The following is a 17,962-nucleotide window of genomic DNA, read 5'->3' on the forward strand; positions in this document are numbered from 1 at the left end:
AATCTACTGGTAGTGCGAGAATTAAACAGGACTCAATGTATTAATGACATAGAGGACACTTCACCTGGATTATTGATGGTGGGTATTCCATGAGAATTGCATAGACTATTACATATTCATAATATCAGTCATTAATTGTTAAGTAAAATTATAGTAAATGTGTCAGGTTTGCGGTGCGCCTTTCCACTAAGCTCCGCCCAAAATGCAGAAAAAAGGGAATTTTTTTTGAGGAAATTGTAACTTTTCTAAGCCATCAAATTGGTGTAGGACAATTAATAAGTTCCCCACATGGTTTTTAGATTTTGGCTTTGGATAGGAAACCAAATTTATTTCAATAGTTTTTATTCCAAATTACGCAGAAAATATACGTGTACATAGCAATAGAGAATATAGGGGATGAGGTGGTGTAATAGGGGAGATAGCTTGGCCCCGGTGGCTAGAAAAGGGGAAACAGCGGCAAACATGTAGCATGGTGGTTTTTTAGGTCATACAAAAATAGGCAAAGGCAAGAAATTATTGCGGAAAAAACCATGTAGGAGGTGGAAAAATAGGAGTAGGAAAGAACAAGAAATAAAAATGGAGACTACGGGAGAGTGTCACCCCCATCGACTTCAAAGAAAGTCTACAGGGCGTAGGCTAGATTAGGACTGGCCAGGCAACCCAGGGCATCCAGAAAATTTGGCATGAAATCGTTCCAATAAAAACTATATGTAAAAAGTGTGATTTATTATGACAGCATGGAAGCGAAGAGAAATATTGTACTATATCACAAAATTAATTAATTTCTGATAAGTGGATTACATGCCATAATGTGTAACTACTGCTGGATATTGGAAACTTGGCATACCCTTTTTCTTATAAAGGTAACCTATGTGTATATGCCACACATTATCATCTCAATGATAAGGCAGGAGACTGTTTAATTATGCGTAACGCAATCATTTGCAATGATCAGTGTGCCTCTATATACATGGGCATAAGCAAGATGACGATGACATAACAAAGACATTTAAAGGACCAGCTCCTTGCCGTGTGGCACAGGCCTATAATCAGGCGGTATTCACCACGCTTAATCAGCTCTTCCTCGCATGAGCCGGGTGCCCTCCCCCACCTGCTTCACTTGTTAGTGTCAAATGGAACAGCTGCACTGACAAAGGCCAGCCACAAACGTGACCAGATAGAAAGGCCACACTGTTTACCAAGAGAATCCTTGTCCGGAATAGGGAGAAAAGTCTGGAGGTTGTAAGCCCTCGCGCACAGGGATGTAAGCCCCCTCTCTTTCTGTACCAGTCTGACACACAGCGAGTTCACGTTATTGCACTTATTTTTATCATTTCTTCAGGTTATGGATTTTATATGTACAGCACCTGGAACGTTATTAGCGCTAGAAAATAAAAGCAATAAACCCGGTTTTTCAACTGTGGTATTTTAGCGTTCTGGCCAGATGTGAGAAGTTAGTGTTCTCGCTCTTCACCTACTGTACTGTTGTAGTATTAGAGCATGGGCTAGAAGTAGTGTCGTCCTTCCCCACTGGCTGTGCTTCTTTAGAAAACAAAGTGCAGCGCACCACTTTACTGTACTAAACCTTATAAAATGCAACTTAATTTGGCACATTTCTGGTGCATAAGGTCACATCATGTTTTAACTTATTTATAAAACAAACGTGACAAAAAGTACAAAACGTCTGCGTCTCTCTAGATACTTTTCTAAATTTGGCGTATCTTCTGACTGCCTGGTCTACATTTATCAGGGACCGCTTAGTAAATCTGCCCCATTGTGCGAATAGTATTTGTTTATAATCCCCTACATCTAGTTGCTGTGGTTAAATAACTTCCACACTATCGGCCTGAGTGAGCCTGACCTAACACTAAGGACTCATCACAACACCCTCCGAGTTGTATGGAGCCGCAATATTGCGTCCATACAAGTGTATAGGCCCTTTGTATCCCTCTGATTTCACACGACGCATGTAGATTCTTTTATTCCAAACAAATATGATAAAAAATAAAAACATCCTGCCATTTTCCATTAGAGATATTCTCTGCACATACGGCACCTGACTGAGAATGGTACAGCAGTACATGGGGCCAGTACAGGTGGATAAGTATGTATATGACGGTGAAAATAACAGATGCCGTAGGCCCCCTGCACATCTAGCGGATATTTTGTGGCTTTTCCATCCGGATTTGCGGGCGCAAGATCTGCAGCGAAGGACTGTTGCAGACAAGTAGATGACATTTATGAAATCTCGTCCACATGCCGCTGAACATTTTTCGCATGAAAATCAATCATGCTGCGGATTTTGAAATCCGCAGCATGCTCATTCTCAATTCACTGTGAATTTCACCCTTTTCAATATAGAAGGGGTGAAATCTGCAAAAAATCTGCTACGTGTGTGAGTACCTTGCATGGAAACATTTTATAATCCAAAACAATGTTTAATGAACGTAAGCTTTAGTCTTGGACTGTCAATGGCGGATCATCATATAGGCGGTTCGGTTCGAACTGCACATAATCTTAAAAACTATGCAGCGCACTTGCGCTGCTAACCGTCGCTGCAGAGATGGCGAGAAGGTGCAGGGAGAGCAATTCAGGGCGGGCTTAGCCGGGATAGTGAAAGCTAGCAGACATTAAGCAAATCTGCTAGTGTTTAGGACACGCCTCTGCATAAAAGTGTTCCGAATAGTAGGCTAAAGGACCTTTGATGACGCCATGCCCATGTGACCCCGCCCACCAATCAGGTCCTTCTACCATAGTAAAGTAGCAGAATATCTGCAGGGGAGAAGGCCCGCCCACCAGTCAGGTCTTTACACAGAGCCCCAGGCTGGTGAGTGCTTTTTCAAACCCCCATCCCTTCATCTCTTCATCAAATCATCCCTCCCTTCATCCCTCCATCACTCACTCCCTCCCACTCTCCCTACATCCCTCCATCACTCCCTCCCTCTCCCCATCTACTCCCTCCCTCTCCCCATCTACTCCCTCCCTCTCCCCATCACTCCCTCCCTCTCCCCATCTACTCCCTCCCTCTCCCCATCTACTCCCTCCCTCTCCCCATCACTCCCTCCCTCTCCCCATCACTCCCTCCCACTCCCCATCACTCCCTCCCACTCCCCATCACTCCCTCCCACTCCCCATCACTCCCTCCCACTCCCCATCACTCCCTCCCACTCCCCATCACTCCCTCCCTCCCTCTCCCCATCACTCCCTCCCTCCCTCTCCCCATCACTCCCTCCCTCTCCAGTAAATATAAGTCATTGAGTGGTTTACTACTGTCAAACAATTCTAATCAATTCTGTCTTCGGCCTCAATCACATTTACGTTGAGGCTCTGTTAGGGGCCTCCATTGCAGATCCGGAAAGGACTAACGGAAACAATAGTGCTATTGTTTCTAGTAAAATCACGGGCGCCTCGTCAGAAAGCCAGCAGAACCCAATAAAGTCAATGGGCTCTGTCGGCCACAGGCTGTGTAAGTTGTGAAACTGTACCGTTGGTTCCGTTATTCCCTTGTTCTGCTCCTCTGACTAAGCAGAACAACGGAACACACCGATGCAGGTGTGAACATATCGTTAGGGCCTGTTCATATCAGCGTTAGTTTCCGCTGAGGGGTTCCGTCAGAGGTTTCGGTCGGGTTAACCCCTCAGCGGAAAGTCAAACGGAAACCTCCGCTTCGGTTTCCCTCAATATTGAACTCAATTGCGACAGAAACCGAGCTAATGTTTTCCGTGTGCCACCATTGTGACAAGGTTCTGCGCTATTGATTCCGTCCAAAACAACGGAACCCTGTCACAATGATGACAGCTGGAAACCATTAGCTAGGTTTCCGTCAGCATTGAGTTCAGTGGAAACGAACGGCGATGTGGACGCAGACTTAATGCTTATTTAGATAATACGTCTGTGCAACGCGCGTGATTTTCACACGCCTCGCACGTACCTATGTGTCTATAGGGCCGTGCAGACTGTCCGTGAGTTTCACGCAGCGTAAGTCAGCTGCGTAAAACTCACGACATATCCTATATTTGTGCGTTGTTCGCGCATCACGCACCCATTGAAGTCAATGGGTGCGTGAAAATCACGCGCAGCACACGGAAGGACTTAAGTGGGACGCGCGTGATTCGCGCAACAGCAGTAAAAAGTATGAATGAAAACAGAAAAGCACCACGTGCTTTTCGGTTTACAAACATACAGAGTGTCATAATGATGGCGGCTGCGCGAAAAGCACGCAGCCACGCATCATACGCGGCTGACACACGGAGCTGTTAAGTACCTTTTGAGCACGCAAAACGCACACGCTCGTGTAAATCCGGCCTTAGTTGTATCTGTTTAAAATATTAAACCCCCCATAGTGGTTGTTACCCAGCACATACATACAGAATCTTATGGCGAATAATAATTTAGGTAAAAGCTGCATTTTTACAGGGAATATTTTTTGAATACACAAAAGCAGCTCACTGTGTTCTTAATCTCCACAGATTATGTATCGATGATCATATGTAACATTTCTATTTCAGAAATTATAAGGAATGCCTTTATATAGTATACGTTTGGTCCAACCACTGCATAGGACAGTCAGCAAATGACGGCATATATTGTGTGCGTGTGCGTGTGTGCGTATTTCGTGATTGAACACAAAAAATTCCATCATTCTGTAAAATTCACATTTTGCTCTCTGACATTTCCAGCATTACTTATTTTTCTACAGTAAAATTAATGAGCCCTTAAAAGATTTCAGCTCCACTGCTGCACAGGCGAGGGCTTTGTCATTTATCTCCAGGATATGATTTCATCACATTGGCGAGGCTCCATCTTGGCACGCTTTATGTAGTAAATTATATAAATACACAGCCTCTCTCAAAGCATTACAGGAATCCTTACTTTCTGTTTTCATTTTTTAGTAAAGCATAGTATAGCAAAACTATTTTTTATTTTTTTTAATAAATACTGAAGCAATGAGGTCATAAGCAAACAGTATGGTAGACGGAACTCAAAGAGACCTCAGTTGGACATTTGTAACCACTGTATATATATATATATATATATATATATCTTTCATCATGTACCACTAGCGTTAAAATGACACAGACTTGCTGCACTATTCTTTTGCACAATTACACAGGCACACGTAAACGATTGTATTACAACTCCTTACAGTCCGAGTTGTACAAAGCCTTACTTTGGCACCCATAGACTTCTATTGGGCCTTACTTCACCTCCATATTCGAACAGGCACCGTATTAAGGAAGTATTCTTCCCTAGAAGCATTGCGTTTAGGGGAGAACAATTCAGGAATACATTATCATTTTCTCTTATCATTTTATGTTATTTCTACAGAGCCAACACATTCTGTGTTTTTCACAACAATGGGAAGATCCCAGTTGGGGAAGAACGACATCATTCCCAAACGTTGTTTTGCTGATACTTTTAATACATGAATTTTGTTAAAGAGGCTCTGTCACCACATTATAAGTGCCCTATCTCCTACATAAGGAGATCGGCGCTATAATGCAGATGACAGAAGTGCTTTTTATTTTAAAAAACGATCTGTTTTGACCACTTTATTAGCGATTTTAGATTTATGCTAATTACTTTCGTAATGCCCAACTGGGCGTGTTTTTACTTTAGACCAAGTGGGTGTTGTACAGGGGAGTGTATGACGCTGACCAATCAGTGACCAATCGGCGTCATGCACTTCTCTCCATTCATTTACTCCGCGCATAGTGACACTGCGTTATTCACTATGTGCTGTCTTATACTGACACATTAACGTTACTGAAGTGTCTTGACAGTGAATAGACATTCCTTCCAGCCAGGACGGGATGTCTATTCAGAAATTCCCACACTTCCGTAATGTTTCTGTGGTACTTACAGCAGAGCAAGCATTATCTCGCTGTAACCTGTCACTTACATCGTGATCTCGCGAGATTACGCTTGCTCTGCTGTAAGTACCACAGAAACGTTACGGAAGTGTCGGGATTGTGAATAGACATCCCGTCCTGGCTGGAAGGAATGTCTATTCACTGTCAAGACACTTCAGTAACGTTAATATGTCAGTATAAGACAGCACATAGTGAACAACGCAGTTTCACTATGCGCGGAAAAAATGAATGGAGAGAAGTGCATGACGCTGATTGGTCAGCATCCTAAACTCCTCTTTACAACGTCCACGTGGTCTAAAGTAATAACACGCCCACTTGGGAATGAAGAAACTAATTAGCCTAAAGCTAAAATCACTAATAACGTGGTAAAAATAGATCGTTTTTCTAAATAAAAAGCACTGCTGTCATTATAGCGCCGATCTCCTTATGCCTCTTTAAATAAGAAATGAAAACACAAAAACACAGAATCTAGATGCACAAGATGCCAAAATATTTAAAGAGGCTCTGTCACCAGATTATAATTGCCCCATCTCCTACATAATCTGATCGGCGCTGGAATGTAGATAACAGTGGTTTTTATTTTGAAAAACTATCATATTTGAGCAAGTTATGAGCAATTTTAGATTTATGCTAATTAGTTTCTTAATGGACCAATCAGCGTCATACACTTCTCATTGTTCCGGCCCAGTGCGATTGTTCCGGCCCAGTGCGATTGTTCCGGCCCAGCTTCGTTCACTGCACAATCACACTGGGCTGAAACAATGAGAAGTGTATGATGCTGATTGGTCAGATTGGTCAGCGTCATACACTCCTCTGCACAACGCCCAGTTGGTAAAAAGTAAAAACAAGCCCAGTTGTCCATTAAGAAACTAATTAGCATAAATCTAAAATTGCTCATAACTTGCTCAAAAATTATTGTTTTTTCAAAATAAAAGCCACTGCGGTTATCTACATTACAGCGCCGATCAGATTATGTAGGAGATAGGGCATTTATAATCTGGTGACAGAGCCCCTCTAATAGGCTCCCAGGTCATTACACAACCTTCTAGCAGAAATGTCATTAACGTACAACAAACAATTTCCCATGGACATTTACTATGTGCTTAATGTAGTAGAAGGACTGCATCTAGCAATTACGGAGGAATCAGACACTTAAAAGACATGTAAGGATTATGTCCATTTATCATCTGCTAGAACACATACTCATTCCCTGTCTATGGAAATCAAACAGAGAGCGCATCGGTTGCAGGGTTCAGTGATTTAACAGTAGAAGTCAATACATGTAATTACACGTAACAAACTCATTTCCATTGATCCCATTTAAAAGGCATAATTCAGAGTGACAGATCACCAACTAGGTAAACTGTTAATAAAACATAAAAAAAAAAAATCTTAAAATATTCCCTTAGACATAAATTAAATAATTTTACAAAACTGGAGAAAGAACTAGTTCACAACAAAATGAAGCTCCACTATAAAAAAATATATAATAAACTGGATAAATAAAAATGTCCTAAATTATTATTACTCCCTCTAGCTAGAATAACCTTTTATGACTATAAGAGTCAAATTCTTGCCACTTGCCCTCAAGACTCCGTAGAAGAATGTAGGCTGCTGTTTACAGTAACCTACATTCTGTTCATGGACAGCATTAGGGTATGTGCACACACACTAATTACGTCCGTAATTGACGGACGTATTTCGGCCGCAAGTACCGGACCGAACACAGTGCAGGGAGCCGGGCTCCTAGCATCATAGTTATGTACGATGCTAGGAGTCCCTGCCTCTCCGTGGAACTACTGTCCCGTACTGAAAACATGATTACAGTACGGGACAGTTGTCCTGCAGCGAGGCAGGGACTCCTAGCATCGTACATAACTATGATACTAGGAGCCCGGCTCCCTGCACTGTGTTCGGTCCGGGACTTGCGGCCGAAATACGTCCGTCAATTACGGACGTATTTAGTGTGTGTGAACATACCCTTAAAGAGGTTTATGACATATACACAGGATATCAGAAAAAAGGAGATTTTTGAAGCAGCACTAGTCCCGAGTATGGTGCGGTGCACGCTGTCAAGCCAGGCAAACCCACTCCAGCACGATGTATATCCAAAGAAGTAGTAGGACAACAGCACACGTCTTCAAATCATCAAAGTGGTTTTATTGTCAAGACATCCACAAACGACAAGCAACGTTTCGACCCATAGTGAGTGAAGGGTCTTTGTCAAGCCTGGTAGTGTCCTACTACTTCTTTGGATATACACAGGATATGTCATAAATGTCAGATGGATGCGGGTCCCACCTCTGTGAGCTGCACCCATCTCTAAAACTGGGCCCCCTAAACCCCGATCTAGCTTTGTCTGCTATCGCCTACTTCCGGCCACTTTCTGACTTTATGGTTCGGGGTTACGAAAACAGCGTAGATCGCTGAGCTACACTGTTTCCGTAACTCCCATAGTAGTGAATGGCAGTTACGGAAGCAGCGTAGCATGCGAGCTACGCTGTTTTCTTAACTACTATTCAGTTCTATGGGGCTTACGAAAACAGCGTAGCTCAGCGAGCTACACGGTTTTCACCTTCATGGTCGAAAATCAGCCGACACACACAGAGGTAGAACGGGGTTTAGGGACCCCGTTCTAGAAATAGCTGCGGGTCCCAGAGGTCGGACCCGCATCTATCTGAAATTTATGACATATCCTGTGGATATGTCATAAATTTCCCTCGTGGGAAAACCCCTTTAAGTCTTAAGAGAACTAGCATCCACTTACAAGTCTACAGGGTAGGATTGTTACTGCCAATGAGCTGTTGGAGTCCATCAGACGCCGTTGGTGTCAGTTGTGTGTCAGATCTAGCACTCCGTAAATTTTGTTGCTCTGCTCCTATGACTAAGCAGAACAATGGAACCGACGAACGGAGATGTGAAAAGACCCTTATAATCTTAGAAAAATATTGTTGATAAGTGTCTTTTTAACCTATGATGACTTCTATTCGTAGAGAACACACAAACTCCATGGAAATGGGGCTTAGCTTCGAACCCAGAACTGTCCATAAAGCCTTATTCACACGAACGTGTGAGTTTTGCGCGCGCAAAAAAATGCTGCGTTTTTGCACGTTGCAGTTGCGTGTGTCATCAGTATGTGCTGCGTGATTTTCACGCATATGCCATGTTTATGACACGCGGTTTTGAAGTTTAGAAAAAGAAATGAAGGAAGTGCATTTTTTCCTTCATTTGTTTATGTACTGTTGCGCGAATCACGCGCGTCACACAGAAGTGCTTCCGTGTGCGATTTGCACACACCCATTGATTCCAATGGGTGCGTGATGAGCGAAAAACGACCAAGAATAGGACATGTCGTGAGTTTTGAGACATACGCTGCGTGAAAATCACGGACTGTCTGAACGGCCCCATTCACTAATATAGGTCCGTGCGACGCGCGCGATTTTCACGCACGTATCATGGACGTAATACACGTTCTTGTGAATAAGGCCTAACATTGAGTTACTAACATGAAAAAGTTTTTCACTGTATACAATACCGGTGCGTTGATAAAATACTGCATTCATACAAGTGAAAGTTACTTATGCGTCTGAAATTTTGGTTTTAATAGGTGTATTCCCAGATTATAGCTTAAACTTCAGACGTGCGGAAAAATCTGCATGTGTGACATGCAGATTTTGTTGCAGATCTGCAGTGGATTTCACCCTATTTATAGTAAAGCGTAAAAGCCGTGGGGGAAATCTGCAACAGAATGGACATGCTGCGGATAATGAAATCCCATCCACATGGTTTGTACTATACAGATTTTCAGCCCGGAATCTGCGAGAAATGAACATGTGGAGACGTTTTTTCCAAAAGGCGGCCATAGACATTAAAGGGAAGGTGTCACAAAAAAAAAATGTTTTATATGTTATTGCTTTAGTATGTCATTAAAATAAATTTTATTTATTTGTGTTTTTGTGTTCCACTTTTTTCTCTTTTTTACTTCTCTATGGGGGCTGCCATTTTTTTTTCATCTCTGTATGTGTCGATTAACGACACATACAGAGATGGAATACGGCACATACGTACCCATAGAGAATGGGAACGGGAGCCGTTCCATTCACTATAGCGTACGCCGTCCGTGTGGGAACGGCGCATGCGCCGCTCTCACACAGTCCAAAAGGAAGGTCTTCGGCAGAGTGACATACGGCGCCATTTTCATGTGGACCGGAAGCCGCGGCAGGACATTAAGATGACTACTTCCGGTCGCGGCTTCCGTCCATATGTTCAGAAGCAAGGACTAGGAGCGAAGGCAGCAGCGGCGGCAGGAGCAGGTAAGTTATGTTTGTGTATGTATGTTCGTGCTATACCACTGTATCTAATCCTCCTACACTGTGCATTCGCTCAAAAAAATGGGAGGCACACAGTGTAGGACGTTTGAACATTCAACCCCCTCCTTTCTCCTGGCACTAGCCAGGAAAAAGGAGGGGGGATTGTTTGAGGACACTAGAGCGATTGTGTCTTCTCCAATTTTGCAACATAAAGCAATGAGGTTGCTTTACCACATGCCAATGCTGCAATTTTTGGAATTGCTCCCTCTAGTGACCAGCACATGAAAAGGTTATAAATTAGAATCTAATTTATAATATTTCCCGACTTGTGAAAAAATTAAAAAAAATTAGAACAATGTGTAATCATTTATATACTAACAGTTTAACTAAAAAAAATATATATAATTTTTCTAGCGACACATTCCCTTTAAATACCTGAAGGTTAAGCAACAAATGCCTAATGTCCATAGTTTGTGAAACAAAAGAGAATGGATCAACTTACAGCTACAGAACTGATGGTTTCATTGGAGCGTACACATACTGGTACAACCCCACTCCGATACAAACAAAGCTTCAATGTTTTTGGAACAAGCCATTTCTAGGGGAAAAAAAGTCAAGTGAAAAAAAAAAAAAAGGTCACAAATGTAACCTCTATGAATGACATTATAGAAAATCAGCTGTTGACTATACAAGTAAGATGGTTGTTACTTGGCGCAGGCTCTAAAATCATTGAACAGCAGAAACAAATACGTGCCAAAGTAGAGTCTGCACCATGTGGAATAGAAGGGTCTGTATACAATAATGCTTCACACCAGGCAGTCCAGTATTAAAGAGGCTCTGTCACCAGATTTTGCAACCCCTATCTGCTATTGCAGCAGATCGGTGCTGCAATGTAGATTAGAGTAACGTTTTTATTTTTAAAAAACAAGCATTTTTGGCCAAGTTATGACCATTTTTGTAGTTATGCAAATGAGGCTTGCAAAAGTCCAAGTGGGCGTGTTTAAAGTAAAAGTCCAAGTGGGCGTGTATTATGTGCGTACATCGGGGCGTTTTTAATACTTTTACTAGCTGGGCGTTCTGAGGAGAAGTATCATCCACTTCTCTTCAGAACGCCCAGCTTCTGCCAGATCACGCTGTGACGTCACTCACAGGTCCTGCATCGTGCCAGACGAGCGAGGACACATCGGCACCAGAGGCTTCAGTTGATTCTGCAGCAGCATCGGCGTTAGCAGGTAAGTCGATGTAGCTACTTACCTGCAAACGCTGATGCTGCTGCAGAATCATCTGTAGCCTCTGGTGCCGATGTGTCCTCGCTCGTCTGACACGATGTAGGACCTGTGAGTGACGTCACAGCGTGATCTGGCAGAAGCTGGGCGTTCTGAAGAGAAGTGGATGATACTTCTCCTCAGAACGCCCAGCTAGTAAAAGTATTAAAAACGCCCCGATGTACGCACATAATACACGCCCACTTGGACTTTTGCAAGCCTCATTTGCATAACTACAAAAATGGTCATAACTTGGCCAAAAATGCTCGTTTTAAAAAAATAAAAACCGTTACTGTAATCTACATTGCAGCGCCTATCTGCTGCAATAGCAGATAGGGGTTGCAAAATCTGGTGACAGAGCCTCTTTAAGAGGGGTTTATGTTGATATGCAAACAAGCATGTAGCATGTACCTGAAAATCTGCCCTAAAATAAACTTCTCCATGATTGCAGAATCAGTCTCTTCATCCCGTCCAGACCACAGTGCTCGCAGTCAGTACACGTAGCTGTAGGTCACCTGACACCACCACGCGGTGCTGCTTTTGGTCCATGAGACATGAATGTTTTCATTGAGAAGGCTGCTCCACATTTTATATGTGCAGGTCTATACTAGACTCGTTATATGGAAAGGTAATTATAGGCTAAGTTAAGATCAACAGGATCGGTTCCCAGACACATGACCCTTTGCTTTGCATGTCTTTACTTATAACAGAGGACTCCTCAACCCCTGGGCGTTCTATACATATTACCTTTGTATCGAAGCTGAAGATGAACCATTGGCGAAGGTTATTATTTTATATGTAAGGAGTGTCTAAGCTACTGAGAGGAACATAGTAAGCCATTGTCTAACTCCTACAAGTCAACCACTAATTTGCTGACAATCTCTGAAAATCAGGGACATATCAATGGAAAAAAATAAATGTAGTTGGATTAGTATATTTATTCTGGAGCACAGTGATGGCACGGTTGATTTTCCAGTGGTCTGGTTCACATCTGTGAAAACGCATGGAAATACAATAGACAGAGCATTCTATTTTCCTGCCATAGAGAACGTCTGACCTTCAGAGTCATATTTCAGTCTCTGGATTATTTTTGGTATCACATATCTGCATGTTCTTTGCTCCTAAAATATAGAAGACAGGAAAGATAGGTATGTACATGAAACACCACTGACAGGCTCTTTACAAGCGTGCCATAAGTGTCTTTATTTTAGGAGCTCAGCATTGACGGAAACAAAATGTTAAAAGTGACTTCTCATAGTTCCAATATTAAAGCCAAAATGGAAAACTAGAGCCAATATTCCACATTTTTTTATTTGTTATGCACAGTATTTTAGTACAAAGCAGTGAAATCCTCGTAGATCAAATAGAGCTACTTATTTGCGAGAGATTATCCCAAAGAATTCTTATTCCTTTTTATTCAAACCTCTTGCCATTTAAATGAAACCATTGTTCATAAGCAGCAAAGCTTCAACCAGCTAAGACTCGGAATCCCTACAAGGTTTATTCCTCTATGTTGGTCACCGTTAAAATGAATAGGCTTATCTCTGTCAAAGAGGCCGCACACTTGTAGCTTTCATCACTTTATTTCTTCATTCTACACCGGTCACGTGCATCATGGATAGTTCAAACACCATTTAGTAGGCTTTGTTTTATATTGCATGTGTAGATTGTGAGTACCCTGTAGAATCACAACCACCATAATAGGGCTGTGGGATTAAAAAAATAAAGGCCCACTCTTGGTATCCCCATTCAAGTGGTGCAGTTTCTGGGGGAAAAAACTTTTATGTTAATTTCACAGCCAGTTCCCTGAATGTGATGGGAGGCCGAATAAGGTTTGAAAATATCTGCACCCAATTCCAATTCTCAGTACTTTGGAGAAGTGTTTTTAACCCCTTAGCGCACCAGTACGTCCAGGTGCGGGGGGGGGTGATGGTTGGAGCGCGCTCCATATGCCGCGGGTGTCGGCTGTGTTTTACAGCGGCCACTCAGGACTAACTGCCAGGAACAGCAATCGCGCTGTTCCTGGATGTTTAACCCCTCAAATGCTGCAGTCAATCGCGACAGCAGCATCTGAGGCGTTGAAAAGAGGGGGCGGTCCCCTCCGACAGCTCATCACCCCCCCCCTGCAACGAGATCAGGGGGTTACGATGGCTGCTATGGCAGCCCAGGGGCCTAATGAAAAATAAAAAAATTACGGCTGTGAGAATGTGGTAAAGCAAAACTATTATTTTTTTTTTTTAACAAAAAGTTTTGTTTTTTTAAAGTAGTAAAATATAAAAAAAATCTATATAAATTTTATATCACCGTAAGCGTATTGAGCCACAGAATAAAGTTACGTTGTTGTTTTTACCACATGGTGAAAGACATAAAAACGGATCCCAAAAAATTGTTTTTCCCAATTTCAGCCCGCAAATAATTTTTTTTCAGTTTACGAGTACATTATATGGTAATTTAAATGCTACCAATAGAAAAACTACAACGCCTCCCACAAAATATAAGCCCTCACACCGCCATACTGCCGGAAAAATAAAGACGTTATGGCTCTTGGAATGCAGGAAGTGAAAAAGGGGTTAATTATTTATTTTGACCATATCTGTCATGAGCCTAACAGACCAATTAGTGGAATAACGTTATTACTAGCAACTGGAAGATGACCATTAGTAACAAAAAAAAAACAAAAAAAACAACTCAGGTTTTTACTTGTAGAAGTAGTAAAATATAAGTGAGACTTCTGCACATGGGATCAATTAAACGGGTTGTATACTAGTAATAAATTTGCAATGTGAGCTAGCAGCTTTAAGGCCTTGTTCACACATTGCAGTTTTGATGCAGATTTTGAATGTAAGGGTGTGTTCACACGCTAGACTAAAAACATCTGAAAACACGGAGCTGTTTTCAAGGGAAAACAGCTCCTGATTTTCAGACGTTTAAGCCACTTGCGATTTTCGCTGCGTTTTTTATGGCCGTTTTAGGAGATGTTTTCAATAGAGTCAATGTAAAACGGCTCCAAAAACGTCCCAAGAAGTGACCTGCACTTCTTTTTCGCGGCCCTTTCTTCAAAAAGGCCACGCGACAAAACGGCCCGTCGGAACAGAACGCCGTTTTTTCCCATTGCAATTCTGCTTCCGATTTTTTCTGCAGTTTTTCGGGCGTTTACGGTCCGAAAAACGTCCGAAAATAGGCCGTGTTAACATACCCTAATTTTTAAGCCAAAAACAGGAAGAGAGCCTAAGCAGAAGAAAAAAATAAATAAAGGAAGGACTGGAAGTGTCCACTCTTCTGGATCCAATTCTGATGTTGGCTTAAAAAAATGAATGCAAAATCTGCATCAAATCGGAACTGTATGAACAAGGCCTAATGATGGAGCTCTTTACCTTGATTTCTACTGTATGCAGCTCCGTACTTAGGCCAGATTCACACGTCCGAGTTGCACCCGTGCGGGCCCTGTTTTCACGGATCCCTCAAAGACTTGTCTATTGAGGGATCTGTGAAAACAGAAAAAAATATGACATGTCCTATATTTCAACAGACCCTACACACGGTCTGTTGAAACAATGGCCGTGTTAACGGCCCCATTCAAATAGACGCGTCCGAGTGACAGCAGTTGTTTTACCTGCTGTCACACAGACATATAATCCAGCGTCTGAATTCGGCCTTAGACTCACTAGCATCGACATATCTGAATCCATTCATGCCACAGGTTAGAGACCACTTCTCAAGAACATGCGTCTCTTAAAAATTATAGTTCCATTTAAGATTTAGAAGAATACTGCTGTGAGCACAAGTTATGGGTTAAAATGTGGGCAATATAATGTCAGAGTGTGAAAGATTTTGGGTAGGTATTTCAGGCAAATTAGTTGCTTATCCTACATATCCTGATCTTGTCAACAAGAAAATAAAAAAAAAATATATATATATATTTTTTTTTATTTTTTTTTTTCTTGTGCACAAGATCAGTTCGTATTTTACACTACATCGAAACGTGAGATCTTTCTAAATCAAAGCTACCATGATGGCCATTATTATAGCGTTAGGTGTTCTATATACTCCATAACAGGTCAGCAATTATTAGAAAGGAAATACCGTAGGTTATCAATGAGACCGCTCACTGTTATAGAGCCTATAGTTACTGAATAATCTAGGAGTGGTCATGGCAGTGGAACCACCTCTGGTGCCAGGTTGGTAGTACCAGTGTTCTATTCGTCTTGCCCCACACATTGATCACTAACACTAGAGCAATAATCAGAGGTTTTTGTCAAACCATCTATTGATAGCGAACTGGCAAAAGACGATTGTCACACGTACCGCTACACCTACAAAAGACACACTGTCTGCCAAGAGATTTTTAGATACTAAGGGTATGTTCACACGACAGCGTCCGTAACGGCTGAAATTACGGGGCTGTTTTCAGGAGGAAACATCCCCGTAATTTCAGCCGTAACGGCATGTGCAGGCGCCTGAACGCCGCGTCCATTACAGACGTAATTGGCGCTGCTTTTCATTGGAGTCAATGAATAACGGCTCCAATTACGCCCCAAGAAGTGACAGGTCACTTCTTTGACACCGGCGTCCATTTACGCGCCGTCATATGACAGCGGCGCGTAAATATACGCCTCGTGTGAACAGACAAACGTCAGCCCATTGCTTTCAATGGGCAGATGTTTGTCAACGCTATTGAGGCGCATTTTTCGGACGTAATTCGGGGGGAAAAATGCCCGAATTACATCCGTAATTAGTGCGTGTGAACATACCCTAAACCATATACCAGTGTCTGTGAAAAAGGTATCCCCGTCCAACCTTTGTATTATTCAGCATTCCAGCCTGTAATTAATGCGATGGTGCCACATTGTATCTCTGCTAAACAGTCTATTATATAACAGAAGAAAAGTCATATGAATCCTTATGCCGTGCGAGAACATATAGACGGAAATTTCAACCAAATATCTAGGACATTTCTAACCTGAAGAAATGAAAACCCTGACTATATTAAACTATGGATGTGTTTCCATGAGCTCAGAGGAATCACGCTGCCAGTTCGTCATTGAAAACGGATCTGTACAGAATTTATAGCTTTCTCAGGGTCCCCCAAGAATCCTTTTCAAAAGAGACAAGCAATTTGCTGTGGAATCACAAGTGCTTATAAAAACCAAGAAAATAGTCAATAATAAATCATTCACACATTATATTCTTGTGTGTCGATATACAGATCTAACCTAATCTACCTACTGTATATCTCCCTGACAGTGCTACACATACAGATTGGAATTCATGGGAGGACATCACTCAGTGGTAGGCATAATGTCCATAAATATAACGGTACCGGCAACCCATGCCCAGGGGAGAGGAAGTAAATAGAAAAAAAAACTTATTTATAGCTTCAAAGTATTATTTATCTATTAGCTACTTTACAGAAGCAGCCGCCGCCGCCTGCGTCCTGGAACAACAGAACATTACATAGCATTGACAGAATAGGGAATTTACTGTGAAACTATCAGGCAACGTACGAGACTGATAATACACCCACATTTTAATACGTGTCTGGCTCTATTCACACTCGCATTCGGAGAATCCATCAAGATTGACGTCAAGCTTTAAAAAAAAAAAAAATTTTCTGCCAAAATAGCGTAGTCTGCAGCGATCTGCTTTCCATGAAATACCGGAACCACTATGAACCCCATTAGAAATGGGGTCTGTCACTGTCTATTTGGAGCCATTGGAAAACTGATCCATCGCGATTTTAGGCTAGTAAATGTCTGACAACGCTAGTTAGCGATTTGGTAAAGGAGTAGGAACATAAGAGTGTTAAACATCTTAGGGCTTGCATCAAGGTAAAAAAAATAATCTTTAGGCCCAGTTCACAGGGAGTTATTTGGCGCGGATTATGATGTGGGAACCGCGTCTGAATCAGCACCAAAAAACATCCTAAACCGCCTCCCATTGAATTCAATGGGAGGCGAAGGCGTTTTTTTTCTAGAGCGGGAAAAAAAGCGTCATGTCCTTTCTTGCCCTGGCTCCACCCCTGACCTCCCATTGAATGCAGATGCGCTGCTTCCGTAACTGCCATTCACTACCACTACGTAGCTCAGCGAGATAGAGAATACAGAACAGCTGTATCTCCAAGAGTAAAACTAATTTCTAATAAAAACTATTTACAAAATAACAACACACTGACTAATTATATATATATATATATATATATATATATATATATATATATATATATAAAAATGCACTCAAAAGGTGTACATAACCTTTAAGACAACAGCAATCGTCAGATTCTCTGCTTTCAGGAAATATATAGGGTACACTCATTTTCAAGGTGTGCAATCCCTGATTTTTATAGGTTGTTAATTTGTTTTCAATTTACAGCTTAAAACCAGATTTTTGGTCTCTTTAGTTCTAAGGGCCAGTTCACACTGATTTTTTGACACGTTTGACGTGGAAAACACGCCAAAAATCTGCCGAAAATGCCTCCCATTGATTTCAATGGGAGGCGGAGGCGTTTTTTTCCCAC

The 17,962-nt window shown here is 41.9% G+C and overlaps 1 protein-coding gene across 12 annotated transcripts in view; it reads right to left on the bottom strand.

Annotated features, from left to right (window-relative positions):
• The window catches only part of RAPGEF2 (Rap guanine nucleotide exchange factor 2), a 310,680-nt gene that overhangs the window by 39,056 nt on the left and 253,662 nt on the right, over window positions 1–17,962 (bottom strand). The window lies entirely within an intron of this gene.

Source organism: Rhinoderma darwinii, chromosome 1 (genome assembly GCF_050947455.1).
Source record: "Rhinoderma darwinii isolate aRhiDar2 chromosome 1, aRhiDar2.hap1, whole genome shotgun sequence".
Lineage (NCBI taxonomy): Eukaryota > Metazoa > Chordata > Amphibia > Anura > Rhinodermatidae > Rhinoderma > Rhinoderma darwinii.